Raw genomic sequence first — 15737 nt, forward strand, 5'->3', positions numbered from 1 at the left:
AGATCTCACGAATTTTGAAAAGATGTGACACATCTATCTCACTGCGCCTTAAACTGAAAATTGCTATATGTTGGACTGAACCGTATGTTTCTTGATACGTGAAACATGGACCCTATGACATGCCTTTTTTGGCTGCAAAGCAGCAAGGCTTTGTGTGTTTGGTTTGTTGTTTCGGCATTATTATTGATGTATATGTAAAATACATCACTCATTGAGGTTCATTCAGTAATACGTCTTGCACTTGGTTTTTATAATGTTGCATCTCCAAAACATTAAAACAAACATAATGAATCCTCCTTAAACATCTGAAGTTTGCACATTATCATTGTTTTCTTCTTAAATCATTCAAATGTGCTGTATTTCCCTCGACACGCTACCATAACAGGTTCATCATCAAGCTAAAAATCTCATCACTAGATGTCTTGATATATTGCTGGATTTATTGAACTGTGTGTGTATGTGTCTTCAGACGGCTTATCATTTAAAGGTAAAAATGTTTATTATAACCCGGCTGTCATGAGAATTCAGTGCAAAGACAAAATCAATACTGTATATAAAATAAATGTGTAATGTATGAAATGCTGCATGAGATTACTAAGAGATGAGCTTCACATATGTTAGTAATTTGTTGTCCGTCACTCTAACAGCATTTGACAGTGACTTTTTTCATATTTCATGCTAATTGTGACTTGCATATCATGTATCATACTGTATATGGATGCTGTCTAAAAACCTCCTTTTAGTCACACAAATTAAAGGGATAGTTCACCCAAAAATGAAAATTCTGTCAACATTTCGTATACATTACTTCATTCTGATGAACTCAGAGAAAGATATTTGGAAGAATGTTTCAGTTCTGGGACATCATTGACTACCATAGTAGGAAAAATTGAATGGTTGTCAAAGGTGTCCCAGGACTGTTTGTTTTCCTGAATTCTTCAACATTTCTCATTTGTGTTCAACAGAAAGAAAAAAAAATGGTTGTGGATGATGTCCAAGAACTGAAAATTGCTAACATTCCAAACGTCGTTTTTTGTGTTCAACAGAACAATAACATTTATACAGGTTTGAAACAACCTGCGGGTAAGTAAATCACAGCAGAATTTTCATTTCAGGGTGAGCTATCCCTTTAACACCCAAAAGCATGCATTTTTTTTAATGAATAAATTCAAACACAAAAAAAGCGATAAAACTATGATTTTTTCGTGCAAGATAATATAGCTTAGATTTGAGCAATACCTCTGGTATTTACCTTTAATGAGTAACTTATTAGATTTTGTTTGATAAAGGCCTTAGAATGTCTTGGGATTGCCTACTTTAATAATAACAATTTAATAAGTGCTTGTATATCTGTCCAGCAAATGTTAAATCACTTTAGTATTACAGTGTTCAGTGTAGCTTCATAGTTCATTTAAACTCCGCGATAACCCAGGGGTTTTCAAAAATATTGATATTATGTAAATTATATGAAAAAATTATTCAAGTTAGTATTGGGATCATTTCCTTAATTCCTATAATGCCGGTGTTATTACCGGTGTAAAGAAGAGGGCCAGCAGCCTTTAATAACAAGAGCTTATTATTGTCCCCTATGATCTTGACACTTGAGTCTAAAAGCTTTACAGCTCCATAAAATGAGGGAATATCTCTACCATCAATATTCAACACTTTAATTTCCTACAGACCAAGGACACAAGCTCACAAAAGCCGAGATGGCACATGAAAGACCGTCTCGCTCCTTTGTGGAAGACCAAAATAATATTGCAGTCAGTGGATTCGTTTCATATGTAAAAGTTTAGTCAGCCACTTTTCATCCCAGGTGTTTGATGTTCAAACAGGGCTGATGGGAGTTCAAGGGCAGAATCTGGTAGGAGAGCGTATAGGCCCCTGCGTCCGGTCTTCAGACGTTTACCTGTATCTACTGGGGCTCTGCAGAGAAATGGCTGTTTGATTCTATTACACTTTCATTACAGCTGTAGTTAATGGTTGTGTCACAGTCTATTAGCCGCATTCATCTTTCCTGTGATACACAGCGAGACACAGGCGCGCAGAAACAAAGACAAATGACTTTGACTTACGGGAACAGCATTACAATTCAAACATTATTTTCTGTATGGCTACGGAGAGCGTCGGTGCGCCAGCCGTCCGGGCAGTCTTGTCGGTAATGGCATGGAGAAATGCGTTTTCTAATCGAAACGACTCAATTATCTGTAGCGCCACCACCCTTGATCAAAAACATTCCCGTAACCATATTCAATTGAAAAACACGACGGTACAACCGAAGGCGACGGGAAATAAATCTGCACGTTATCTCTCAACGTGACTGTCGGGTGTAAAGTTCGCCTCCGCTTCGGCGCAGTTTCCCACTTGCCAACAGTAATCGATGTAAAAATGCTTTTAACAACTTCATCAGCGCTATATTCTTTCACAATTTATGAACTCCTAATCAATAAACAATGGAGCGTCTTCGCGGGGAACGGTAATAGCGAAACCTTCGGGACTTGACATCAAAGATTCCCTTCCTATGAAATAGACACCAGATGAAACAGATACGGCTCGTTTGGAAATATAAAATTCATAAGTGCTATGAAAGCTGATATTCAGACTGCTAGGCCATTAGCCCAGTGTAACACCATTTTGTGTACACAAACAGATTAGACGACACTCGGAGTTCGACAGGTTTACGCAACTCGTTTACGACCTCTTCCAAGTCGCACAGTGCTCCGAAAATTCGCAGTCACTGCAAGTTTAATGAAGGCGAGAGCTATACGCCACTTTTTGATCTCATTTCATTAATATGTATTTCCTGTCAGCCCTCATTATAGACTGTATTAAACTGTACCCTCTGATGCAGTGATGGGGGGCATGAGGGTATTAAACATCTCCCACTGTAAACAACTGCTATACATGTTCAACATACTGCAGATTTATATGGTGGTTTTGGTGTAACTAGCTGTTAAATAAAAGCGGTATGGTATATTTAGATTTTTTACAATGTTTAAGACTTCATACACATCACTGTGTACACATGACCATATGTCTCTCTTCAATTTCCTCTTTGAAATCAGCTTTACTAGATTCATTGTGTAACCCGTCTTCAACACAAATATTGTAAAATATAATTGACTGAGTTGTAAAAAAACATCACAAAAGACACATAAAAGGCAGATGGTCTCAGTCAGTACAACTTTAATGTCATTGTTTCTTATTCTACACCCTTGTGCATAACTAAATTATTAATCATTTTGTAAATAGGTTTCTTACAGTACATCCAGTCGGCTGTTTAATATTTCTGACATCTCACTTCGGCGTAATTGAACATTTCTTAATCTAACATGTTTTATTAAAGCTCACCACCCTATATGCTTTCATATTTCTGTAACTTCCTGTTTGAATTATTGCTAATAGCTCAATGTTTTAATTAACGCCTCGGGTCGCAGGTTGGTGCAGTGAAGTGTTGTTCTAAAATCAGCCTCATTACATTATAAGGCACTTTTACGGGCCACTGGGGAAAAACTAATTTATTTGAAAATATCTGGAAAATGTATCAACATTCACAATGAAGTCTTAATGTGCAGGGTCAACTTGTCAATGAACAGCACTTTTCTATTAAACTAAAACTTTTCAGTAATTTTGCCACAGCAATGTTACAACAAGAGTTAAATGTAAAGACTGTAAATTAGCTGTGAACAGTGACACATGTGAATTTCTCCTGCAAAACACTGCAAGCATTAGCCTCGGCTCTACATACAGTAATGAATCATGATATACATATTCCCTTTAATATAATCTCGACATGCAAGTTGTTTCGTGCATTCTGACTTATTTACAATTTTAAACGTGCTGTCTTCTCATGCTTGAGAGGGTCAACTTGTCGAAAAACGAGTTGCATGTGTGACGTAGTATCTCGATAAACCCCCCAGCATTTGAAAGTTTTTTCAAACATAAAAATCCGTTTCGTAACAACTTTTCTTAGTACCCAATTCTCCCGGAAAAGCGTGCCGAAAGAAATAGCCCCCCCCACGCGTCAACCGACGAGCGAGACCTGCTTACCATCAAGATTGGCTGTGCTGCGTCAAAATTGGCTGCGCTGTGGACCTGCAGCTGCAGCTCGTTACTCTTGCGATAGTGAGATGTGTGTGTTTGTTCGTTCACGCCATTTCAGTGATGGATGTTATATAAACATTGAATGTAACGCTGGATTTGGAGATTGTTTGAAACTGATAGCGGTCCCAGTATTAAAAGATGCCGGACATGAATCAGACGCGGCAAATGAAACCGAGTCATATGTTTGTTGGAAATGGGTGCACACGTGCTTGTACATTTCTTTACCATGTAATATGACTATTAAGAAATCAATTTTATTCACATGAGTTAAAGCAGAGGTAACTTGCTATTTCCTGCATAATGACTTTCAGTTCCGAAACATCATCGACTACCATAGTAGGAAAAATTAAATGGGAGTCAAAGGTTCCCCATATCAGTTTTTTCTAAATTCTTCAATTTATCACATTCTGTGTTCAACAGAACATTGGTAGTGGATGATATGGGGTGGAGTATCCTATTAATGTAAACCAGTTAACGTGTACTTAAGGCTAAATTCTTATTCTACAGGAGCAGTCTCATTCATCAGGCTGATAGCCGACACTGATGGGTTGTAGCCTCTGACACTATTTTGGCATGATAGAGATGCTTTCGCTGAGAAAAACCTCATCACTCTTCCTGCTTAACACTAGCTTGATACAATTGTGTGTCTGTGGGCCAGGACAGCAGGAGGGTACACAGCATCTCTCCACATCACCTTCAGCTTTTCAGTAATTGAATTAAAGTTAAAGAAAGCATAAGCAGCGTAATGACAAGACACAAGATATATATACTTTTTGTAGAAAATGTTATGAAAGCTACTTTCATTTTTAGTCCATGAAACATGAGTTATGTAAACCATTGAAGTGGGAGTTGAACGTCCCAATACCAATGATTGATTCAGCAGTTTAATAGTGGAAAACACCTTTGAAGGTCTAATTCCAATTATCTGGCATCCTTCCAGACCCAGCGGGACGAGGCATGTTCGTAAATAGCTGATTGAAAACAATCTGGGATTTAATCTACAGGGCTATCACTGCCATGATCTGTAATTACTACTGGCTGTCAATTTACCACCCACTTGCAGTGGACCTGAGAGCACGGAAAACTCTCTCCGTCTGTACTATGCATTTCAAAAACATACTTGCACAAAAACATATTAATTTGTCTCAATTGCCAGGGAATGTCAGGTTTGTTCATTTAAATGAGATACTGCAACGCTAGGAGAGATGGAAAATTTATGCCTTACCTCAACAGTTTTGGGCTAGAATCATGTTTGGCGAAAAGTTTTATATTTTATTCCTGCTTTGGGCTTTAAATAAGATTATATACTGGATAGGCCAACACATGGCAGTTTTCAACTATTTTACCAGGTGGCTAATTTGTATGAATTCAAACAATCTCAGTGAACATTTACATTTATGCATTTGGCAGACGCTTTTATTCAAAGCGACTTACATTGCTTTATCCTATACGTTTTACATAGGTATTTGCAATCCCCTGGGATTGAACCCACAACCTTGCGTTGTTAACGCAATGCTCTTACCACTGAGCTACAGGAAAGCTACAGTGAAAAAAAATATAATATTACGAAATGTTACCGCTTTACTTTACCCAATGTTCCCGTATTTTTGAAATGCAGTAAAAAGAGTCAAATTACAGGAATAGATTACAAAAGTTTGAAGGTGGGTGAACATTATGAAAAACCTGTAAATGTAGTTAATAAAAAGTGATGTTTTACAGTAGTTTTCTGGTCCTGAATATGACTGTTTTACATAATGTTTTTAACACAAACAGTCCTGTCAAAAACAAATTTTAAAGAGCTTATTTAAAGAATTGTTTTATGGAATTTTACGTTTTTTTCTAGAGATTTAACATTTATAATTTAATTATGGTAAAAAGAAAACCTGAAATGACTGGAAATTACTAAAACTGCAAATTTACAAGAAATTATGAAAATTGTAGTCTAACACGACAAAACTGTTATTTTGCGGCATTTTACTGGCACTCAAGCTGCTGGAAAATTTTCTTTTTATGGTTTTTTTTCCAGTCCATTTAAATGACTTTTATATGATTCATGTTGTAAAAATGTATACAACTTCACCAGCTGTCAATCATATCAGATTCTCACTACACGGTTATCATGCCCAAAATAAATAATTTGGGTGATATTATCATAATATTTTTTCTTATTTCCAAGGAATATATAAATATATAAAATTGTTTACATTTTGTTTATTTTTATTGTACAATTTTTTTGGTCAATGAATCACAGGGAGGCAGAGAGAGAGAGAGAGAGAGAGTTTTAAACAAAGTTAAAATTTTAAAAAGGTGCTGAAAAGTTTAGGATACAAATGTAGAACTAACAAAATATTGATAATCATCGTTTTTAATATCACAGTTAGTGACAATACAAGTATAGTATAAAACCCGTAATGTTCCTACTTTATAAAATACTTACATTTTGATATGATATCTAGAACTTCTTGTTATAAATATTAAAAAAGTTGTTACAACAAATATAAAAACATTTCAAATGTCGATTTATTACGTATGGGGTAAACCGAGGTTAACCAAAACATGCCAGTATGCTACAAAAATGTGTGTATTCAAAACTACTGTATTTTAGCTCATGTAAATGAATACCAGGGAGAATTTTAAGGACAGGTGCACTATGAGGAGAAAAACAAAAACATATGGTTATAACTAAAAGTCAAAGGCAAGGCCATTCCTCTTGTATCCTGCAGAGAGGAAGAATTGATTTATTGACATTGACAACTGTATTACTGCTTTTAATTATAGACACAGTACAGTGTCCAGGTACAATCTACCAATCACACACACGGCGAATGAGGTTATTTGTCCTACCATAACCTGACACCTTGATTAATTTGACAATCGTCCCCAGCGTAGTGTAACTACAATTCCAGGCAGATAAGAATGTTATTGCGGATGATTATATGACTGTGACCCTTCTGAGGCAACGGTACATATTAAGAGCATTCATTTCTCTCGTTTACCCTTGTATCATTTAGTAGGGTGTAAAAGTTTAAACCTTTGCATCGTGATTATGCTACAATCCAATCAGCTGAAGCTTATGACCGAACAAAACAAACATATTTTTTGCAACCATAAAACAATGTTTCCTGAATGTACAAAGAACCAAAAATTGTTGTATGTATTTAATTCTAAAAGAGGCTAGGCGCAAAATGTGTCATTTGCTGAGGTAAAGTGTCTGCCTGGCGTGTAATGAATAGTAATGGTTTATTCTTAAATAAGCATCAAATGTTTGCGATGAAATGTTAATCAATGGACGTGCATAAATTTACAATCAGAATCTAACATAAGTCATTAGCTTGCAAGCGCTTCAGCTCAGCTGTGCTTTTCAATTAACGTGCAAATTATAGGATGTTGTCTCCGTCGGGATCACGCCTGGTGAGAGTACAGTAGCCTTAGGAAAGTACATAGTATGGCCATTTAGTAAGGACGCTGCAAGCATTCACATGCAGTTGGATGTGTTTTGCTATTCTGACAAAACCCCTTAACAAATGACCTTTGACAACAAGAACAAATAGGGAAACAATTTTTATGAAGCTTGTATTTATGAGGCATTATAATAAGGACCATCTTAATTCATTTCAATGCAGACAATGTACATTATAACCATGATAACAATAACAAAGTTTATCATGTGTTATAACTAACAATCAGTCAGTGTTTCCAATGGTTTCTCTTACAAAATTGGACAGAACGTGATTAACAGACTTGAATAACTTGGTTATTGATGAAAACTGAACTGCATTGTTTGTGCATATATTTCAGCTCAGACTAAGAAAGATTTGTAACAACACAACCCAGATTGCTGTAATCGAAGTGGAAAGACTATAAAGCAATAAAACCAGCTAATCAGATTGAGAACAGATCTCTGTAAATAAGAACGTTTCAGTAATATGCAAGAACAATCTAGTATATTTCTCTCAGGCCCTACTCTAAAGAGGCAAGCAGAGCTGTAAAGAAAGGGCTTTGATTTTATGGCAAACACTCAGACCTTCAACAAAAGGAGTTCTTGGAAGTTGTTCAATGTATGTAAGAATAGCATATTAAGATTATCGTGATTTTCCTGTTTGCCTTTGATGGAAAGAATAAGAAGTCAATGTCTGGTAGGTTCAGTATGAGTCATTAGTCCCTGTAGCTATGTGCAACTTTAAGGGAGCGTCATTTGTGATAAAAAATAGTTGAAATGGTGTTAAAATCGGTGGATTAGTATCATTGGGATCAACTGAAGATGATTCTTACATTTTATTTAACCACCGAAAAACATTGAAGAGTTGCACTGACAAAGGTTAACCTGATCTCACGGGAATTTGTAACTATTTTACGATGTGGAACCCACCCCTAAATCAAACGTCACTGGTGCGAAAGCAAACTGTATGAAAACAAAATCATGGGAATTCATATGAATTAGCCAGATCTTTTTTTTTAGTTTTTGGAGGTTAAACGTAAACAATCTGTAAAAAATAACAGTAACATTCTGTAAAAGTACCTTTATTTTTGCATGGTATATTAAACTACATCATAATATTATGTCTATACTATATATTAAATATGTATTTTTAACTATATAATAAAAAGGAACTAAAAAATATAGAAATTGGTCACATGGCTCTGAGGTCTCAGAGGATTGTCTTAAAAACAACTGTGTCCAACAAGTGTCTATTTACATTTACATTTACACATTTGGCAGACACTTTTATCCAAAGCGACTTACATTACATTATCCTATACATTTATACTAAGGCATATGCAATCCTCTGGGATCGAACCCACAACCTTGCGATAATGTCTATAAGGTAAAAAAAATCTGTTTGTGTATTTATCAGAGCAATTGCTGTTTTTTTTCAGTTTAATTGTTATATTCTTATTTTGAATTAGCTTTTATTTTTGTAGGTCTATTTTTTGTTCATTTTAGTTTATTCAAGCAATTTTGTTATGTGCTTATATGGGTATGTGCTTTATCATTTCATTTATATTTCTATGTTGCTATATTAGGTTACTTTATTATTTTCAGTCAAATATTTTTTGTGTATTAACCATATATTTCTGTCAAGGAAATATTTTCCATTTATTTAATTTATTCAAATAATATTTAGGCCAGTAATTTATTTGATTTCTATAAATAAAAAACGTTTATTCATTGACGTGAATAGGACCGATAACCAATAGCTTTGTCAAGGTCATAAGACACCTCCTTCAGCTGTGTACAGTATATGTGGCCCATTTCCATGGCATGATATTGCAGCAGAACAATTCTGCACCTTTTACAAGATAGTAGACAGATGACAAAAAATTATAGAAAGAGATGGAGGGAGCAGAATTTGGAAATGATAAATGCCTTGAGACTCCAAAATCACAGCATGAACACTATAGCTGAACGTTTTGGAGCGTGTGCATGTTTGAGGTTATGACTCCATAATAACAGGCGCATTTTGATGAGATGATTCAGTATAACAATCACAGCCAGAATAATTTAGTGCCATATATATCAACATCTGTTAAAGATTTGTCGTTTCGTTGAGGCTACGTTGTGTTAGATGCTATGATGTTGTAAATCACAACAAAGTAAAATTGTATTATGTTTGACTTTTCTCAAGGCTACAGGAACTGGATAGGTTGAATGTAAGCCCTCCTTTTCTCATAGCCGTGTGATGACTGAGCCCTGTTTGAAATGAGGGCCGCAGTTTGATGGCTATCAGTGAGATGGAAAAGCACCGCTGAGCTATCTTCCCTCTGAGAGTATTAAGAAATAAATAGTGTCTGTCATGTCAATTGGGATAATATTAGTCATGACATTACATTAGCCCGCTGATGAAAATAGAAGCAGACATACTTTCCAAATCAGATGCAGCACAGGAAAGACATTCTCCAATTTTTGATGTATTCATACAGTATATGCTTTCTGTTGTCCTCTCTGCTCTATTGAACATAATAATCATATGCGCCAATCAAGCACAAGTTATGCTAATGATGTAAAGAAATTAGGCTTCATTTTCGATTTGATGACGTCTTTAAACGGACATTCCAGTAGAGGACATTTCATTGACTCCAGGATATAGTATAAACTCAGTTTTAAAAGATGTTAAGTTTTGTCCAGAAACAATGTAGCCCCTTTACAAAATCCTAGTCCTCCATAATTAAACATATATATATATATACATACAAAAAAAAAAATTAAATTTTAAAGTTTAAACTAGTACATTTTTTATAGTTTACCCAGATTTATTTCATTCTTTCATTTAACTTAACATTTATTTATTTATTTTCACATTTTTGTATTTATTTTATTTCTTTAAATAAAATAAATGTGTAAATCCACAAATGAAGAATTAGACAAATGTTAACAAATGCATAAATCAAATACAAAAATAAGAAAATTAATATAAAAAAGTGAACTGCAATAATTAATAACTAAAAGTATAGAAATCCACTTTTGGATTATTTTAAAATTATATATGCTTTTATTTGTTTAATATTAATTATTTTTTTATTTTGGCAGGATTGGGATTCCATAGGCTAGCAGCCGCTATATATCACTGTCAAAAACAAGAATAGTTCACAGAAATACATAAATCTTTTACAATTATTTATCCATCATTATGTTTTAAAACCATTATGACATTTACTGAGGAACACAAAAGTAGCCCATCGGTTTTCCGTTAACCAAGTGTCATACAAGTTTGGGTGAATTATCCCTTGTGGACACTATTAAAGTGATAGAAAAAAGTCGTCATGTGATGGTGGTTTTTGTGTCCATTCAATGAAAGTCAATGGGGGCCAATTCTGTTTGGTTACCGACATTCTTTGAAATATCTCCTTTTGTGTTCTGCATAAAAACAATCATACAGGTTTGGAATGACATGGATGAGTAAATAAAATAATTTTCCTATGAACACTTTTTAACCAATTCGATGTAACATCATTCCCACAACCCCATCTGAGTCCATTACTCTAGCTTACATACAAATGCTGGCAGTGCCAGTCGGCGGTAGCCGAATTGTGTTAAGATGGTCTGACCTATAAGAGGGCGGAGGATTTTCCTGTTTTGTAAACTGGGTTTAGTTGATTTTCCTGTTGTTTGCTCACTCCGGGAAGAGACGCTTTGCTCATTAGCTTGAACACATTGCTTGTAATAGAAGCTAATGGTTTATGCATATGGAGAAATCAGCTAGTGCTGCTATGATGTAGTATGATGTTTATTTTATGGAAATAAAATAGCAGGATAAATAGAAGTCCTCCTTAGCACAGACACTAACATATAAACAACAGAGCATACAACACAACAGAGTTGTTCTATAATTCGAGTCATTTTTTTGCATGAGGTGTGCGTGGGAGAATAAGAGCCGAGAATAAACAAACAAACAAGCATTAAAGGTTAAACCAAAATCTTTGGGGCCGCAATCTTATAATAAAAGCCAATCACGCCGACCGGGCGCATCTCTGAAAAACCATGGTAAATAACCACAGTGGAGCATTTGTACAAATAGCCCAAGCAAAACAAATATGTGAGAAGAGTCCTCGGTGCATTGAAGTATGAAGCCTGTAATTAAAGATTTAATCAGGGATTCCCACCGCAGAAATCTCAGGTATTTTGATGCAGCTTGCCTAGACCATTGGCTATATCATTAGCTTTTATTGTGCTTTCCCGCCACAGCCCAGTTTAATAATCATTACAGCCCATAAAGAGAAATGGAGCAGGGAATATTTCATTAAGACTATAATCTCAGGATACAGAAGCGTCAGTCAGTTGGGTGACGAAACACTGCTGGGCTGCTGATACAGCAGGATATCAGAATATAGAGTCATTTGGCCCCGTCCTGAGCTGCTTTGCGGTTTAGCATAAAACATTAAGAGAAAATTGAGCAGGATTTTATCATTGCTAACCAAATTAAAGCGCTTGTTTTCAAGTAAACATAGCAAATTACCACAAGTTGAACTAAAGTGATCATGTAGCCAAACTCATATGTCACGGTTATAAGAAAGAAGTATGTTATGGATATTAAAGACCTCTAAACTAAACAGGTACATCTTAGTTTCCAGAACTGATATTTTTTAGTCCGTTACGTCACTTGTGGAATTCCAGCGTTTTGGATCCAACATTTTAATTCAAAATTAAGAGAGAGTATTTCTCCATTACCACTAGGATATTGAATCATCTGTTTATATTTCCCAAAACCAGACGTCAGAAATATAAGTCTATGCACAATTTTTCTATTTTAAAAGAGAAAATGAACCTTTTACGGATTTGACACAAAACGGCACGTTTTTGAGAGGCACCATACTTTGTAGGATTTCTGTGAATTCAAATGGTGCAAACCAGAAGCAATAGTACCCAACAAATGGAGAAGGGATGACTCTTTATAGAACATAAAAATAGTTATTATGTATCAATTTTTATTTGCCTATTTATGAGGAATATGCACCGTTATGGATGTGACAAATAACAAAAAAAATGATGCTGTAAACACTTAAAAAAGACTTGGATATAGTAACGTAGAAACATTCGCTAAAAACTAGATTTTTTTATCATAAGGTTGACAATTGCATTCAATTGCCCATACAGTATATAGCATTGTATTACTGGATTCGCTTCTTAGTTCTGTTAAACACAAAGATATTTGGAAGAGTTTTAGCAACTTACATTGGGGCACCATTTACTGCCATAGTAGGAAAAATAGGCATAATAATAATAAAACTTGTGCATTTTTATTTTACACAAAAGATATTTTGAGGAATTTAGGAAAGCAAAACGTTCTGGAGCACCTTTGACTGCAATTTTTCCTACTATGCTACTCGATGTCCCAGAAATGTCATTTGCTAACATTCTACCTTAAATCTATTTATGTGTTCAATCAAACAAATACATTTATACAGTTTTGGAACAGTAGTTCATAACAGAATAAAACATTTTGGGTTAACCATCCTTTTAATAACAACCCCTTGTATTGTGCATCATTTTAAACAGTTCTTCTATTATCCCGTATCCTTCGCAAAACCAGTGGTACAGATACAAATCAAAAAGAGACGCTTAGGGGTTAAACCAGTGGCTGCGGGCACCTGGTAGCCCGCATGAACTCTGTACAGTGCCCGCCAAAAACACAGGGATCAACAATAATGCTCAGGACAGTTGATGAATCTGTGACTATAGGGATCAGCCAAGTTCTAAATCAACATGAAATGTTATTAGCACGTGTTGTAAGCTTTTATATATTCAAGTGCAAAAATATGTGAAAGAAAAAAGTATTTGGTATTGTGAGCCTAAGAATAATGCATCACATGTTTCAAGTTTGAAAGTATTTTATCAACAAACAGCCCCCTAGATGATGTTATATCTTCAGGTAGCCCTCGCTTACAAAAAGGTTGGAGACCCATGGGTTAAACTATGTTCTCTCACCTAAGCATTAAAAACTGTTTTTTCCAGACAATGTGTCATCTGTTGTGATTTGGCATCTTCCCCGAGGGTTGCCCCTCATACACACACCTTAAGGAGACGTTTCCCTTCACTGGTGGTGGAAATGAGCCAGACTTAAGATGCTCGTGGTGTCGTTCTCTCGAGAAGAGCAGGCAGATAGTCTGGGAATAATAACTGCAATGAAGTGAAATAACATGGGAATGCATTGTTTAATGTACTATATCTAATGAACCCACATGCAGGATATTATCTGACAATATTATAAGTCAGTTATAGAAAATCTCATATTTCATAGTGTTTCTTTGTTGAGATACAAAAAGAAGTGTCCATTTACACACCCATAGAGTTCCAACCTAAGGACTTTACCTCTTTTATGGTAAATGAAAGATATATTTGAGATGTAGAGCCTATTAAAGCAATTTGATGGGTTTTATCTTTATTATTATTATTATATTATCCTCTAAATTACAAACTGAAAACCAATTGCAGCTAACAGACACAAGGAAGAGACAGTATTGTACAATTAAGTTTCAACACTCTACCTACAAAGCAGCACCGTCCTTTTAACAAACCTGGACTTCGCACTTCTTCATGATGTCATTCCCTAAATCCTAACACGAGGACTAAATGAATTGATGTGTGTGTGGTCCTTTCAGGAGCTCATTGCAGGCATTCCCAATGCACTCAGCCAGCTGTCAAGGTGAGACAGTTTTACACGTCGAAGCACCAATGCCCTTGTCCAATTTCACTTCGCAGTGAATCTGGCCTGAACATGCCAATCCTCATATTACCAAACAAATTAAATCAGCAAACGGGGAGGAAGAAAGAGGGGAGCTCCTGTCAGACACAAAAAGCCTCTCCTCCCAGCCTGCCAGGAGACCAGGGCACTTCGAGAAGAGCTTGGTTAATTGGTTTAGGACGTGAAGTGTTTTTGACAAGTACCCGAAGACAGAGGAACTGATCTCAGGAGGAGCCTCTGGAAAGTTTGGGTAATGAACGTAATAGTTTAGCTGAGGTTATTTTTAAGAAACTCTTCAAAGAGGAGCGCAGAGTTTTAAACTCGCCACACATTCATTTTTTCTCATACTAAACATTTTGGTTATGCAACCGTAAAAGCATTCCATGAAATCAAACAAAGCCGCATCGTTCAGTTAAAAAGTTACCGGTCGGGAAAATCTTGAATTCTGATATCTGGGGTTTCATATAGGCCTTTGGAGTACCTCAGAAAAGATGTATTTTTACGTGCCAACACGGGAAGCGAGTTAACATTTTAAGACTTCCGGTTCCATCGCCTCAAAGTCTGTGAGTTTTTTAATGGGTTTTTGGTAAAGTGCCTGAAATAAGCTCTGTGGCTAACAAAACCTCTAAATGTTTTCACGTTTGAATCAGTGACCTAAAACACACCAGTTATAACAATCTTGTGATTTTGAACCCTTATTGTGTCTTTAAAACAGCAGTTGCTAACAAGTTGCTAAAAGCGACTACTTTTGGCGGAGACGTAACATCATCGCGCATATAAATCTCACAAATATTGCAACATGGGCGCAAATGTCAAAATTCATTGATAGGGATCCATTCAGAGAGTAATTATTTGTCAGGGAAGACGTTTTTATTAAAGTTTGAGAAAGTTGTCGGAGGATTGCTGGTGGTGATATCAAGCGACCATGTGTAGACTGTTTATAGCCTCTTGTTAGCTTTTTACTTCTTTAGGTTGTATTTTAAGACCAAAATAGCAAATATTGTGCTAATCTGTAAAGATGATCTTAATAGACAAAACGTGTTAACAACATGAAAATTTGTTAATCACAGATCTTATTTTTTGCGATCTATCAAAAGCCTATGGAAAAAATGCATATTTACATTTAGTCATTTAGCAGTTATTTTATGCAAAGCGACTCATAAATAAGATAAACAATGGAATTGGAAAAGCACAAGGACAATGTAATAAAGTTCAAAATTGGGAAGGAAGGAGGCGGGAACCGGTGAACATTTAACAAACTTTAATAAAAATAAACAAACAATAACACTGAAGTAAAAGGCCGGCAGCCAGACTGAATAAATACAAACTTAAAACATATGTCCGGGACCGATTCTCTGTCGTCAGCAGTCCCGTCGCTTGTCCTCTTATGCTCCTGATATTCTCTTAGAGATATGCGGGACCTGTGTGCACACAGCTGATTCCAACTATCAC

Source organism: Triplophysa dalaica, chromosome 17, assembly GCF_015846415.1.
Source record: "Triplophysa dalaica isolate WHDGS20190420 chromosome 17, ASM1584641v1, whole genome shotgun sequence".
Taxonomy (NCBI): domain Eukaryota; kingdom Metazoa; phylum Chordata; class Actinopteri; order Cypriniformes; family Nemacheilidae; genus Triplophysa; species Triplophysa dalaica.